General features: G+C 42.8%; 1 pseudogene; it reads right to left on the bottom strand.

Moving 5' to 3' along the window:
* Positions 1–11,694: 11,694 nt before the first annotated feature.
* LOC138843962 (Y-box-binding protein 1 pseudogene) lies at positions 11,695–14,087 on the bottom strand (annotated as a pseudogene).
* Between the last annotated feature and the right edge of the window lie 735 nt (positions 14,088–14,822).

Below are 14,822 nucleotides of genomic sequence, written 5' to 3'. Positions count from 1 at the left end.
CACAGGCATGGAAAGCCAAGACACAGTGGCAAAACAACCTAAATGAAAGATCTTGGTGAACAAGACCCAAGCGAAAGGAACAGGCCATCAAGGAGCCTTTCTCTGAAGGGAGGAAGGAACCTCCACTGTGATATGGCCTTGACTAAACAAGTTCAGAGTTGGTGCACTCAAGGGGCTTCCATAGCCTTGGCAGCTCATGGCAAGAACCTCGGGTGATTACTGACGTCATAAATAAGAGTGTTAATTGTTAAATCAACAACAGGAGTCACTGGGCACATGCTCCCCACGTAGGATCTCTGTCCTTAATATGTTTTACTATGAGAGTTAAACACTACTAGTGGAACAATACCCTATACCTTGTGCAGTTGTGTGAGTGCAGCCTGTTGAAATCCTTGCTTAGTATATACTAAGTTGATCTTCTGTATATGAAGGTAATTGAAAATGAAACTCGATGAAGGGTGGGATGGGAGAGGGAGTGGGAGAGGGGAGGGCCACGGGAGGGAGGGAGGTTGGGGGGGGAGCCACAACAATGCAAAAGTTGCACTTTGTAAATTCACATTTATTAAATAAAAAAAAAATTTAAAAAGGGGAGGAAACTTCCAGTGAGGATTTTTTAAAAAGATTTATTGTTCTATATTTGAAAGGCAGAGTGGCAGAGGGAGAGATAGAGGAAAAAAGGGAGATCTATCCACTGGTTCACTCCCCAAATAACCACATGACGGAGGTTGAGCCAGGCTGAAGTCAGTAGCCTGGAACTCCATCCTGATCTCCCACGTGGGTGGCAGGGTTCAAAGCAGTTGGGCCATCATTCCCTGCCTCCCCAGGCACATCAGCAGGGAGCTGGATTGAAATTAGAGCAACCAGGACTTGTACTGGTGCTCCAAAATGGGATTCTGGTATCACAGGCAGTGACTTAACTCACTGTGCCACAACACTGGCCTTGCAGGGTACAATTTAATTCTTCTTTAATTTTTAGTCATTGGCATTGTTTAGACTTGCCTGTACATGTTGACATACTTGTAAAATGCAAACCAAAATTTAGTTGGTTTAATTATTGTTTATAAGTCCCCTAAGACAATGTGTTCATACCTATCGTACAATGCAAGGTGAAAGCTACTAAAGATGCAAAGACTCACATTATGATTTAGACAGTTTCTCACTTACATATACAGCAAAAAGAAAAGTAGGTCAAAGATGACCACTCCCCAAGTCCTGGTTCTATAGACTAGAAAGGAAGACACCACGTGCTGCTGGGAATCTCTTCTAGTCTGCAGGTTTAGGGGAGCAGGGCAAGAAGCCCTTAGCTCATCAGAACCAGGAGGCAGCAAGAAACTCTCATGACAGCCTCCAGAGAGATACAGAGGCATGGGGGCGGATGGTCTTGAAGCAGCTCCTTAGGCCTCCATTTCTTGTGTTCTAGGAACATAACAAAAACTCCTGCCAAGTGTGCAGCAGCCACTGTGGGGAAGACATGAAGTCCTTAGGATCCTTCTTCCCCATCTCCACTGTGCAACAAAACCCTAAAGTTGCATGGGGAGGTCAGAATCCCTGCCATCCTCAGAGTACTGGAGAAGACTCATGGAGGTTAGGGAAAGGAAAAAGAAAGAAGCTCTAATCTGAGTGAGGACTGAGAATGTTTCCTGGTCCTAGACCAACAGAGTTCTCCCACCACTGGGCAGAGGCAGAATCTTAGATGGCCCTGCCTCCAAAACTCAGATACACAGCCCCTGCCAAAGACTGATGTTGAATTCAAACAAAAATGCACTTCCATGCCAGCTAGACCAGCAAGTACTGAATAACAAACAAGGGTGAGAACACGGAGGAGAACTTCTCTGAAATGAAGACTCAAGGGGAAATTATAGAGCTAAGGGTGTAGGAGACATTGAGAAAAACCATATGGCAAACCAGCCCTCATTTAAACATGAAGTAACCCTAGAAGGATTTGAAAAGGGAGACATGGATTAAAACCATTCCAACAAAACCCGAACTCAGCCCAGTTCATTAGAAGACTGATCAGTCCCCATAAGCCCAGTGAAACCCAAGGTGCCCATCTCCAATCATAAATATTATGCACCTCAGTTTCTACTCTGACCTTCTGAAAAATATTAGAAGGCCCTCAAATAAGTGAAATCATGCTAAAGGGACAAATCAATCAATAAAACCAGACTTCAATCTGACACAAATACTGGAAATAATATACAGGGGTTTTAAAATAACTATAATTAGTATGTTACAAGCTCTCACAGAAGATGATTAGCATGCAAGATCATCTGGGTAATTTCAAAATAAATATTAGACTTTACATGAAGAATGAATAAAATGTAAATGCTACAAATAAAAAGTACATCATAACAGATGAAGACTGTCTTTAATGGACTAACCTGTAGACTACGCTGCTGAACAAAAAATTAGTGAACCTGAAGATAAATTAGTAGAAATAATCAAACTCAAATATGAAGAAGAAAAATAGAAAAAATAGAACAAAGCATTCAAGAAACAATGAACAATATTAAATATTCTAACAGAAATGTCATTAAAGGGGCTGGTGCAGTGGCACAGTAGGTTAATCCTCCGCCTGCAATACCAGCATCCCATATGGGTGCCTGTTCTAGTCCCAGCTACTCCTCTTCAATCCAGTTCTTTGCTATGGCCTGGGAAAGCATTGGAAGATGGCTCAAGTCCTTGGGCCCCTGCAACCGTGAGGGAAACCGGAAGAAGCTCTGGGCTCCTGGCTCCTGGCTCCTGGCTCCTGGCTTCAGATCGTGCAGGTCTGGCCATTGCGGCCATTTGGGGAGTGAACAAACGGATGGAAGACCTTTCTCTCTGTCTCTCACTCTCACTGTCTAACTCTTCCTCTCAAATAAATAAATAAAATCTTAAAAAAAAAAAAAAAGAAATGTCATTAGAATCCTTGAATGAGGGCCTGGCGCTGTGCCATAGCAGGTAACACAGCATCTTTTTTTTTTTTTTTTTTTTTTTTTTTTTTTTTTTTTTGACAGGCAGAGTGGACAGTGAGAGAGAGAAACAGAGAGAAAGGTCTTCCTTTTGCCATTGGTTCACCCTCCAATGGCCGCCGCAGCTGGCGCGCTGCGGCTGGTGCACCGCACTGATCCGATGGCAAGAGCCAGGTACTTATCCTGGTCTCCCATGGGGTGCAGGGCCCAAGCACTTGGGCCATCCTCCACTGCACTCCTGGGCTACAACAGAGAGCTGGCCTGGAAGAGGGGCAACCAGGACAGAATCCGGCGCCCCAACCGGGACTAGAACCCGGTGTGCTGGCGCCGCAAGGCGGAGGATTAGCCTAGTGAGCCGCGGCGCCGGCCAACACAGCATCTTATATAGGCACCACTTCAAGTCCTAGCTGCTCCATTTCTGATCCAGCTCCCTGTTAATGGCCTGGTAGAGCAGTGAAAGATGGTCCAAGTGCTTGGGCCCCAGCACCCATGTGAGAGACTTGGAAGTATCTCCTAGCTCCTGGCTTCAGCCTAACTCAGCCCTGACTCAGCCCTGGCCCAGCCCCGGCCGCTGCAGTCATTTAGGGAATGAACCAACAGATGCATGATGTCCCTTTCTTTCTTTCTCTGTCTCTCTCTATCTCTCTGTAATTCTGCCTTTCAAATAAACAAAAGATTCATTGAATGAGAAGAGAGATAACAGAGAAAAGAAATATTTGAGAAGATGTTGATTGAAAATTTTCAAAATTAATAGATGCCAAAGCAACAACTAAGAATGTTAGAGAATACTAGGCAAGATACATACACACACACACACACACACACACACACACCACCAGGACTTAAAGAAATCAAGGACAAAGAGAAAATCTTGAAGTAGTCAGAGGAAAAAAAAGTGAGATTATAAAAACAGAAAAGGAAAGAATTTCATCAGATTCTTCCTCAAGGTCATTGAAGTCAATGGAAAAACAAGTTAAAATGAAGAAAGAAAAACACTGTTAAACATTGTAGATTAAGCTCATTAGTTATAGCAAAACAACTTTTTTATGTATTGTTAGCTGCTTAACTAATTTCTGTTTTCGCAAAAGACCCACGGTTTGATGCTATTCTTCGAGCAGAAATACAGCCAGAACTAATGCTTGACCTCTTTCTTAATAAACTGGAAATCCCATTGCTGCTACTGCCTTACCCTTGCTACTAAGAACCAGGTACTGGATCTTGTACCACAGACACCACAGAAAAATTACATGTCTCATTGAAAATCTCACAGAAAAATTCATCTCTCCCTCAATGACTGCAACCTCCTCTAGGGGTATAGTTCTCCAGGATTTGGATGTGTACCAAACGCACAGGCAAGAGTAAGCAGATAAATTGGACTTCATGAGAATTTTAAAATGTTGTGTATGAAAGATATGTCAGAGAAAACTTGGGATCACAGAATGGACTACATAAGATACATAAAAAGAATGCTTAACATCCCTAATCAGTAGGGAAATGCAAGTCAAAACTTCAATGAAATATCACCTCACATCTGTTAGGATAGCTACTATAAAAATAAGATAAACATTGAAACAGACATGGAGAAACTGGAATAATTATACACTACTGAATGTACAAGGGTTTAGCCACCATGGAAAACAGTATGGAGATCCCTCAAAAATTTAAAAATGGAACTATCATATAAGCCAGCAATTCCACTTATTGATATATATTCAAAAGACTCAAAAGTCAGATCTTGAAGGGATACTTGTGTATTCATATTCATGGCAGTGTTATTCACAAAAACTAACATGTGGAAGCCACTCTAAGTGCCCATCAAAGGATGACTGGAGAAGCAAAATATGGTACTGTGTGTGTACACATATGAGATAATCTTTAAAAAGAAGGAAATTCTGATATGTGGTAAAACATGGATAACACTTGAGGACTTAATGCTAAATGAAATTAAGCCAGTACAAAAAAATGCTTTATGATGCCACTTCCATGAGGCAGTTAGAACTGTGGAAATCATAGACATGAAATAGAATGAGCTGAAGAAAAGGAATGTAGGGAAGTTGTTAGTTAACGTGTACAGACGTTCTGTTTTACAAGATGAAAAGAGTCTTGCAGACAGTTGATGGTGACGGTTCTACAACAATACAAATGTACTTAACAGCAGTTTATGTGCAATTTGGCACAAAAAAATGGGAAAGAAACAAAATGAGACCATTTTCAGATAATTAAATTAGAATTATTCAACCAAAACCATGAATTTTCTGTTTTTTTACTTTGCTTCTCACAAAAAGAGAATGAACATTAGTTGAAAAAATTAGTTGAACATCATTTATATGTCTTGCATAAAATACCAAATGGAGTAACAGGAAAGCTAAGATGGAAAAGTATATTGCTTTTAATTTTATAAACAAATATATAAAATTTGCCCAAAATTTTGAATGAATAATCTGCTGGTAATCTTTTTGAGAAGTTGTTTCTCTCTTATTGGTTTCAAGTCTCATCTTTCAAAAGTTTGACTATGGAGTACTTGTGGAGTTGGAGTTGTTGAGCTTCTTGGATATGCAAATTGAGGCCTTGGAACAAATGTGGTGAGTTTTTAGCCATTATTTCTTAAAGAAGTCTCTTTGTCTGTCTTACTAGCATTCCCGTTGGTAGACGTTGGTCCTCCTGATGGTGTTCCCATGGATGCCTTCAGTTCTATGCATTTATCTTCAGTTCTTTTTTAATTTTCCTCAGGTTTGGTAATTTCCCTTGTCCTGTTTTCAAATGCACTGATTCTTTGTTCTATCTGCTCAAATCTGCCTCTGAGTCTGTTGAATTTTTCAGCTCCATTACTGTGTTTTTCAACTCCACAATTTTCTTTCTTGTTTCCTTTTAGCTGTTCTAGCTCTTCATTGAATTTACATTTTCTATACATAATTTTCTTTATTTCTTCACATTTCCCTCAGGTTCTTTGAGTATCTTTAAGAAAATTGTTTGAAAGTCTATTGCTAGTGCTAGCGCCACAGCTCACTAGGCTAATCCTCCACCTTGCGGCGCCGGCACACTGGGTTCTAGTCCCGGTCGGGGCACCGGATTCTGTCCCAGTTGCCCCTCTTCCAGGCCAGCTCTCTGCTGTGGCCAGGGAGTGCAGTGGAGGATGGCCCAAGTGCTTGGGCCCTGCACCCCATGGGAGACCAGGAGAAGCACCTGGCTCCTGCCATTGGATCAGCGTGGTGCGCCGGCTGCAGTGCGCTGGCCAAGGCGGCCATTGGAGGGTGAACCAATGGCAAAGGAAAACCTTTCTCTCTGTCTCTCTCTCTCACTGTCCACTCTGCCTGTCAAAAAAAAAAAAAGTCTATTGCTAATATATCTATTATCATCAGGCCAACTGATGATATGATGATATTAACATCAAGGCAGTTGCTGATGAGTTTTTTTGGTTATAGAAGCCATACTTTCCATACTTGCATGCCATGTGACTTTTTTTTTTTTTTTTGAAAGTCAAGCATTTGGATCTAGCCTGATTGTAGCTCCGAGAATCACAGCCTCCCGTTCCACAGGATTTGCTTTTTTATTTTATTTATTTATTTATTTATTTTGACAGGCAGAGTGGACAGTGAGAGAGAGAGACAGAGAGAAAGGTCTTCCTTTGTAGTTGGTTCACCCTCCAATGGCCACCGTGGCTGGCGTGCTGCGGCTGGCACACCATGCTGACCCGATGGCAGGAGCCAGGTACTTATCCTGGTCTCCCATGGGGTGCAGGGCCCAACTCGGGCCATCCTCCACTGCACTCCCTGGCCACAGCAGAGAGCTGGCCTGGAAGAGGGGCAACCGGGACAGAATCCGGCGCTCTAACTGGGACTAGAACCCGCTGTGCTGGCGCCGCAAGGCAGAGGATTAGCCTAGTGAGCCGCGGCGCCGGCCAGGATTTGTATTTTTTATTATTGACTTTGTCCATTGTGCTTGTTTCTAATTTTTATAGTTTCTATCTTATCCTGAGATATGCACATGGGACTTCTCAAGTCTTCTGAGCCTGTGTATGAACAGACATTTTCTATTTTCCCCATAAAGAAAAAAAATGAAGGACAATGAAAATGGTACCAGACATTTAAATCCACTGAAAATCTCTCTCTCTCTCTCTCTCTCTCTATATATATATATATATATATATATATATGTATATATATATACACACACATATATATGTATAGATATAGGTACAATGGATATATATAGATAGATATCTCTATATAATGTATTTATATCCATATGTATATATAAAGATTTATTTATGTGAAAGGCAGAGCAACAGAGAGAGGAAAAGACAAAGAGAGATCTTCCACCCACTGATTTTTAGTTGGACAAAAATATAAAATTTTCAGTGCTGGATTGTAACACAGTGATTTAAACTGCTGTTTGTGGTGTCAGCATCTTATCCAAGCACTGACTTGAATCCTGGCCGCTCCACTTCAAATGCAGCTCCCTGCTAATGCTTCTGGGAAGTAGCAGAAGATGGCCCATATGTCTGGGCCCCTGCTTCCAGAGGGACTTCTTGGCTTCTGGTTTCAGCCTGGCTCATACCTGGCTGTTGCAGTCATTTGAGGAGCAAACCAGCAGATCATCACTTGTGTGTTGCTCTGCCTTTTAAATAAATTCATCTTGGGACCGGCACTGTGGAGTAGTGGGTAAAGTCCTTGGGCCCCAGCACCCACATAGGAGATATGGAGGAAGCTCCTAGTCCCCGGCTTTGGATCAGCTGAACTCCAGCTGTTGCAGCCATTTGGGGAGTGAACCAGTGGATGGAAGACCTCTCTCCCTCTCATTCTCTCTCTCTCTCTCTCTCTCTCTCTCTCTCTCTCTCTCTCTCGTTAGACCCTCGGAGTGAGGATGCTAACATGTCGAGAGGCACACCCCAGAGACTCAGACTCCAGACCAGCTGATGCAAAAGCAAGAGGATTTATTCAGCGTCTGTGCACACGGGCCTCCTGAACTTGGGAGTCCGGAGAGCACCCCCAGTACAAGCCACACGATTTATATACCCGCAGCGACCAATCAAAAGCACTATAGAGTCCATGCACACAGCAGTCCAATCTGCGAGTTGTTCATGTGAAGGGCATGCGTCTTCTATCCAATCAGCTACAGGATCACACGGGAGGCATGCACCTCGTCGCCATTTTGTTGTTTACTTCTTTAGTAGTTCCTTTCCCTGCCAGCGCCATCTTGTTCACCCTGGGGGGGGGGGGGGCGACGTCTCGCTCCCTTTGTTCCCCTTGTGGGAGAGCAGTGTCCCGCTTCCCACACCGTTATTTGGGTATTAGGAAGCATACAAACTGGGTTAGGTCTTAGCACAGCCAGGCACAAGTGTTGCAGCTAGCTAAGCATAGGGTCCCTTAATTTTATAGCTGCACCTAATTTTAGCTTTGGGGGAAAAAGTTTAGGGCTGTAATTTTAAACTTTAATTTTTTATTTGGGGCAAAGGTGACTTCTTGTTTTTAATACTGTTAGCTTAAGTCACTCCATCTTGGTTTGATTTTTAAGGTTCTTCACTCTCTCTCTGCCTCTGCCTTTCAAATAAATAAATCTTTTTAAAAACAAAAAATAAATAGTACTGTAAACCATATGTCTTATTTTAAAACACTAGGCATTGCCCCATTTTTATTTTAATAAATGTGTAGATATACTATTTTGTTTTATAAAAATAGAAGGGATAAGTTGAGAGATATTCAGTATTCATCTCTGATTGATCAATTTATAGGCTTCCTTTTTTTGCTTATTTCACTTTTGTACTTATTGTATGATAGATATTGTTATAGTAAGAAAAATGGTGTGTTCATTAAATATTTCTAGAAAGTGTGAAAAATTACAGAAATCTTATTGCGCCCTAGAATTCAAGCAGCAAACACAGAGGATGTGATTTGTCACAAGATGTGAGATGCATATGCTTGCTAAGGAGACTGATTTTCTGCTGCTATTCTGGGCGCCCACTAAAGCTTCCTCACCTCTAACATGAAGTCAGGCTGAGATGGTGAGAGGACAGGCCACTTCAGGGTGAGCACACCCAGGACTTGGGCAGGCCACCCTGACCTGTCACCACGCTCAGCTGTGACCACAAGGTGACAGCCACACTCATCCTGGCAGTTCATCTTTCTGTTCTGAGTTTCCCTAGAGTGTCTGGAATCATTCAAGAAGGACGGAGTACAATGACCTCGTGAAAACATCTAAAAGGACTTACAAAAACTGGGCTGTGGTTTCCAGTTTCCATAGTGAGTGGATTTAAGTAGCACCATGGGGACAAATATGTTGGGGGAGCTTTCTCAGTGCTCTTGTAGCTCCCATTACTGTTGATGTAAAACATTTTTCACTCAATCCTGCACTGACTTATAGATGGGTATGGGTGTGGACTGCTTTTTCCCCTGCAACAAGTGGGTTGGGGCACCCAGCAGGTGTTCCTGTGTTTTAAAGAAGACAGGCAGGAAGAAAACAGCCACAACCAGGAGGCAGGGAGAGCCTGCTGTCTCTGTGGCTCTGTCTTTCAAATAAATGAAATACTTAAAAATAGATTAAAAATAAAGAGTTTAAAATCTTAATTTTGACTGAGGTAAGATCACAAACTTGGGTCACTTTTCTCCTCTCACTCTTCCACCCAGATGAGCCTTAATTCCCTGCTTCCCTGCACACCTTCCAGTTGGTGTGGATCACTGGTTACATATACAAATCACAAAATGTAAGCAACATTAACCAGGAAGTTTCAATGACACCACACCCTTTACAAAGTCTTCATTACTGCTTCATCTCAGGAAAGGAGATGGTGTTTTTATAATCTTTCACTAAAGCACTTATACCCAGGCAAATATCAGATTACAAATCTAGCTGCTTTTTCTCTCTCTGTTCATTTCCTCTAGAGAGGGGTCAGTGCTGTGGCACAGTGGGTAAAGCCACAGCCTGCAGTGCTGGCATCCCATATGGGTGCTGGTTCTAGTCCTGGATGCTCACTTCCTATCCAGCTCTCTGCTATGGCCTAAGAAAGCAGTGAAAGATGGTCCAAATCCTTGGGCCCCTGCACCTGTGTGGGAGACCTGGAAGAAGCTCCTGGCTCCTGGCTTCGGATCAGTGCACCTCTGGCCATTGCGGCCAATTGGGGAGTGAACCAACGGATGGAAGATCTTTCTCTCTCTCTCTCTTTGTCTCTCTCTCTCTCCTTCTGCTTCTCTGTAATTCTGCCTTTCAAATAAATAAATCTTCTTAAAATTTTCCTCTAGAGTATGAAGTCTTTTTTAAGATTTACTTAATCTATTTGAAAGGCACAGTTACAGAGAAAGAGAGAGAGAGATACACAGAGAGAGCTTCCATCTGCTGGTTCACTCCCCACATGGCTGCAATGGCCGAGGCTGGGCCAGGCTGAAGCCAGGAGCCAAGAGCTTTATTTCGGCCTTCCATGTCAGTGCAGGCGCTAAGGACTCAGCCATCCTCTGCTCCTTTCCCAGGAGCATTAGCAGAAAGCTGGATCAAAAGTGGAGCAAGTGGGACTTGAACAGGAGTACATATGGGAGGCCAGCACCAAAGGCAATGGCTTAACCCATTAGACCACAAACGTTGACCCCGAGTATGAAATGTTAATTCAGACTGTAGACAGTTTGAAAAACTGTTGAGTGCTCTGTGTTGTGTCAAAGCATAGCTGGTGAGCTGATGACCTTGGACCCAGATTCCACAGATTCCTCACTGAAGGGCATTTTGTTTTTCACATGAATTTCACAAGAACACAGGGAGAATTTAAAAGGCTCATGGGAAAATGGAATTAAAAGAATCTGAAATCCATGTGTAGTTTTTTCATACTACACTTTTCCATGAATGTTTTGACTGCTCTCTCTATATATATGGATTTGATAATGTTTTTGTACCAGAATTAGCTTATATTTTCATTTCATCTTCCATGAACTTTTTGAAGTCTCTTTGTGTGGTCCTCAAAGGTTCTACAATTTCATATAACAGCTTTCGGGTGTAGTTTTAAATTTTACTGTCAAGCACAAACCTTTTTCTGTCTCTCAAGGACTACAAGGAGTCAAGCTCTCAGTTTGGAACTGCTTTCCCTTTTGGTTATGCTTTTTTTTTTTTTTAATTTGACAGGTAGAGTTACAGAGAGAGAGAGAGAGAGAGAGAGAGAGAAAGGTCTTCCTTCCGTTGGTTCACTCCCCAAATGGCCATCACGGCCAGCATGCTGCGCGGATCCGGTGCCAGGAGCCAGGTGCCTCCTCCCGGTTTCCCATGCAGGTGCAGGGGCCCAAGCACTTAGGCCATCCTCCACTGCCCTCCCGGGCCACAGCAGAGAGCTGGACTGGAAGAAGAGCAGCCAGGACTAGAACCCATCGCCCATATGGGATGCTGGTGCTGCAGGCGGAGGATTAAGCAAGTGAGCCACAGCGCTGGCCCCTGGTTATGCTTTCTTAAGAAACTGTGGTTTGTAAGCCTCAGCAGTAAACACCATTGCTGTTGAGCTGTTAAGATACTATAGAAATCCTGTGGAATTCTCTGAGATGTGTGGTTCAAATCACAGCAGGCCTTCCTTGATCTTCTCATGGTAATAGCACAGTGTCTCTCATCTCATTTCAAAAATCCATTTTTAAAAATTTTAGTTATATGTTTACTACAAGGCAGAGAGAGAGAGAGAGAACGAGAACCAGAAATAATGCCTGCAACAGCCAGGGCTGGGCTGAGGCTGTTGAATGAAAACTGTTGAAATGGGTCCAGGTTGGTGCTCTGGAGCTGAGGAAAATTTACTAGACTGGACACAATGGTGAGAAGAGAAGAAGTTACGTTTTATTTGAGTAGGAAACAGAGAAGCTCCATCAAAGGGAAGGATAAGAGATGGAGCTGTGAAGACTGGTAGTCTAAGGGTGTTTGTATCTCTTTACCGAGTCATCTCCAAGGAGCAAATGTAGTGGTTACAAATTAGCTATTGTGGAGGCAGGGGCAGTCTTAATGGAGCCCTTTCTAGCTTGTTTTTGTCAAAACCTAATTTCTGGTAGTCTTTGTAAGTATTTGTTACAATGGGCTTCCATCCTGTTTTGCTCAGTGTGTACCTGCAGGCAGGGAACGCCAGTATGTATGTGTTGGCAAGGATCTGTAACATGAAGTTAGCCAGCTTGCTTCTAGTCTCTGGCTCCCTCAAGCCCAGAGCCAGGGGAAGGGAACTCAATCAGGGTCTCCGACTGGAGAGGGGAAGAACTTAAATACATAAGCTATCACTGTTGTCTCCCAGACTGCACATTAGCAGGAAGCTGGAATCCACACACTCTGATATGGGACACTGTCACCCTAACCTGTGTCTTTTTTTTTTTTTTTTATTTAAGACCTTTATTAGCAGGTGCTTGCAGTTTGTTGACTTTTTTGAAAAAATCAAGGTGTATTGAGAAAAACCAGGCTTTTTTAAAAAACACGTTTGTCGTTACCAAAAAGAGACATCTTTAGGTAAAAATAATAAAAACCCCATGCTGCATAGATAATGCAGATAGTTCTAGTAATCTGGTCAACGGGCAAAAAGCAAGCACTTAAGGTCTTCAGCTCCAATCTTTTGTTCATTTCTTATTGCTGGAATTTCATATTCATTTCTTCTTGTTGGATGACTAAACCGGATGATGGTAGAGATGTTAAGCTGGCATTTACTCAGTCCCGCCCTGCTCAGCCTCGGGAGCGGACGAATTCTCAGCTGGTGGATCGGCTGCTTTTGTCTCTTTGCCATCTTGTGGTTTAGGGTTATCTGGGCGTCTGCGTCGGTAGTTGAAGTTGCGGCGGTACCGACGCTGAGGTGGCTGCTGACCCTGGGTCTCATCTCCTTGGTTTTCCTTATCTTCTTCATTGCCGTCCTCTCTAGGCTGTCTTTGGCGAGGAGGACCTCTGCGGAATCGTGTTCTATAACCCCGATACATATTCTGTCTCACTGGTCTACCTTGTTCTCCTGCACCCTGGTTGTCAGCACCTTCCATCACTTCTCCCTGCACAGGAGGGTTGGAATACTGTGGTCGACGACCATAGGGTCTCCGCATGTAGTAAGGTGGGAACCTTCGCCTGCGGTAGGGCCGGCGTTGTTGTGTCTTAACACATCAGCCAAACACCCACAACCTGTGTCTTAACACATCAGCCAAACACCCACAGCCAAAAACATTTAAATGCATTTCCTCTTAACAGCAGGACCACCTGGCAGGAAAGCCATCTTGTGCTTGCCACTCCTTTTATGTCACAGCCTGCTAAGCAAACACATTAAATTAATGGCTGCAGTGTGATCACAATTACTAGTGTTGCTATTTTTACTGCACTGAGATAATCAGGAGTCATGGAAGTCTCTTAGCTCTGTAGATGAAACAGTGAGACCATGAGGAAACAAGGATCCACATCCCAGTTCTCTGCCTGCCCAGCACACCAGTCCTCACTGATATAAAGGCAAATGCAAGTTGTAAAATGGTGCTCATTTAGGAATAAGATAAAAGGAATATTCCAAATGATGATAGGCAAGAAGCTGACCTATTGTGAGTTGCTTTTCATATGAGGTGTAAGGTAGGGATCTTGTTTCATACTTCCACATGCATAGATCCAATTTTGCCAGCACCATTTGTTGAAGAGGCTAGCCATTCTCTAGGGATTGATTTTAGCTCATTTGTCAGATTAGTTGGTTATAGATGGGTGCATTGATTTCTGGGGTTTCTATTGTGTTCTATTGGTCTACACGTCTATTTTTGTGCCAGTACCAGGCTTTTTTTGATTATAACTGCCCTGGAGTAAGTCTTGAAATATAGTATTGTGATGTCTCTGCCTTTGATGTTTAAGATTACTTTATGGCTGGCGCCGCGGCTCACTAGGCTAATCTTCCACCTGCGGTGCTGGCACTCTGGGTTCTAGTCCTGGTTGGGGCACCGGTTCTGTCCCAGTTGCTCCTCTTCCAGTCCAGCTCTCTGCTATGGCCCGGAAAGGCAGTGGAGGATGGCCCAAGTGCTTGGGCCCTGCACCCGCATAGGAGACCAGGAGGAAGCACCTGGCACCTGGCTCCTGGCTTCGGATCGGCGCAGCGCTGGCCGTGGCAGCTATTTGTGGGGTGACCCAACCAAAGGAAGACCTTTCTCTCTGTCTCTCTCTCACTGTCCAACTCTGCCTGTCAAAAAAAAAAAAAAAAAAGATTACTTTAACTATGGGGAGGGCGTCTCTTGTGCTTTCTCATATGAATTTTACCAATGTTTTTTCTACAACTGAGAAGAATATCCTTGGTATTTTAATTAGGATTGCACTGAATCTATAAATTGCTTTGCGTAGTATGGATATTTTCATATTAATTCTTCAAGCCAGTAACATGGAAGATTTTTCCTTTTTTTGTGTGTGTCTTCTATTTTTTTCTTTGATGTTTTGTAGTTTTTGTTGTAGAGGTCTTTTACATCCTTTGTAAACTTATTCCAGAGTATTTAAATTTTTTGAAGCTATTTTGAGTGGGACTGATCTTACAATATCTTAGTCATCTCAGTCATGGTATTATTTGTATGTAGAAAGTCTATAGATTTTGTGTGTTGATTTAGTAGATTTAGTATCCTGCACCTTTACCAAACTCTCTTTTGAGCTTCAATAGTCTCTTAGTGGATTCTTTTGGATTCTCTAGTGGATTCATGTCTTCTGCAAACAGGAATAATTTGACTTCTTCTTTTCCCATTTGAATCCTTTAATTTCTGTTTCTTGCCTAATGGATCTGGTTAAATCTTCCAGAACTATATTGAATAGAAATGGTGAAAGTGGAAATCCTTGTCTGGTTCTGGATCTTAGTAGAAGTGCTTCCAACTCTTCCCCGTTCAATATGTTGCTGGCTGTTGGTTTGTAATGAATTGCATTGACTGTGTTAAGGAATGTTCCTTCTTTACA

Source organism: Oryctolagus cuniculus, chromosome 10, assembly GCF_964237555.1.
Source record: "Oryctolagus cuniculus chromosome 10, mOryCun1.1, whole genome shotgun sequence".
Classification (NCBI taxonomy): domain Eukaryota; kingdom Metazoa; phylum Chordata; class Mammalia; order Lagomorpha; family Leporidae; genus Oryctolagus; species Oryctolagus cuniculus.
This window is presented reverse-complemented; position numbering and strand designations above follow the sequence as displayed.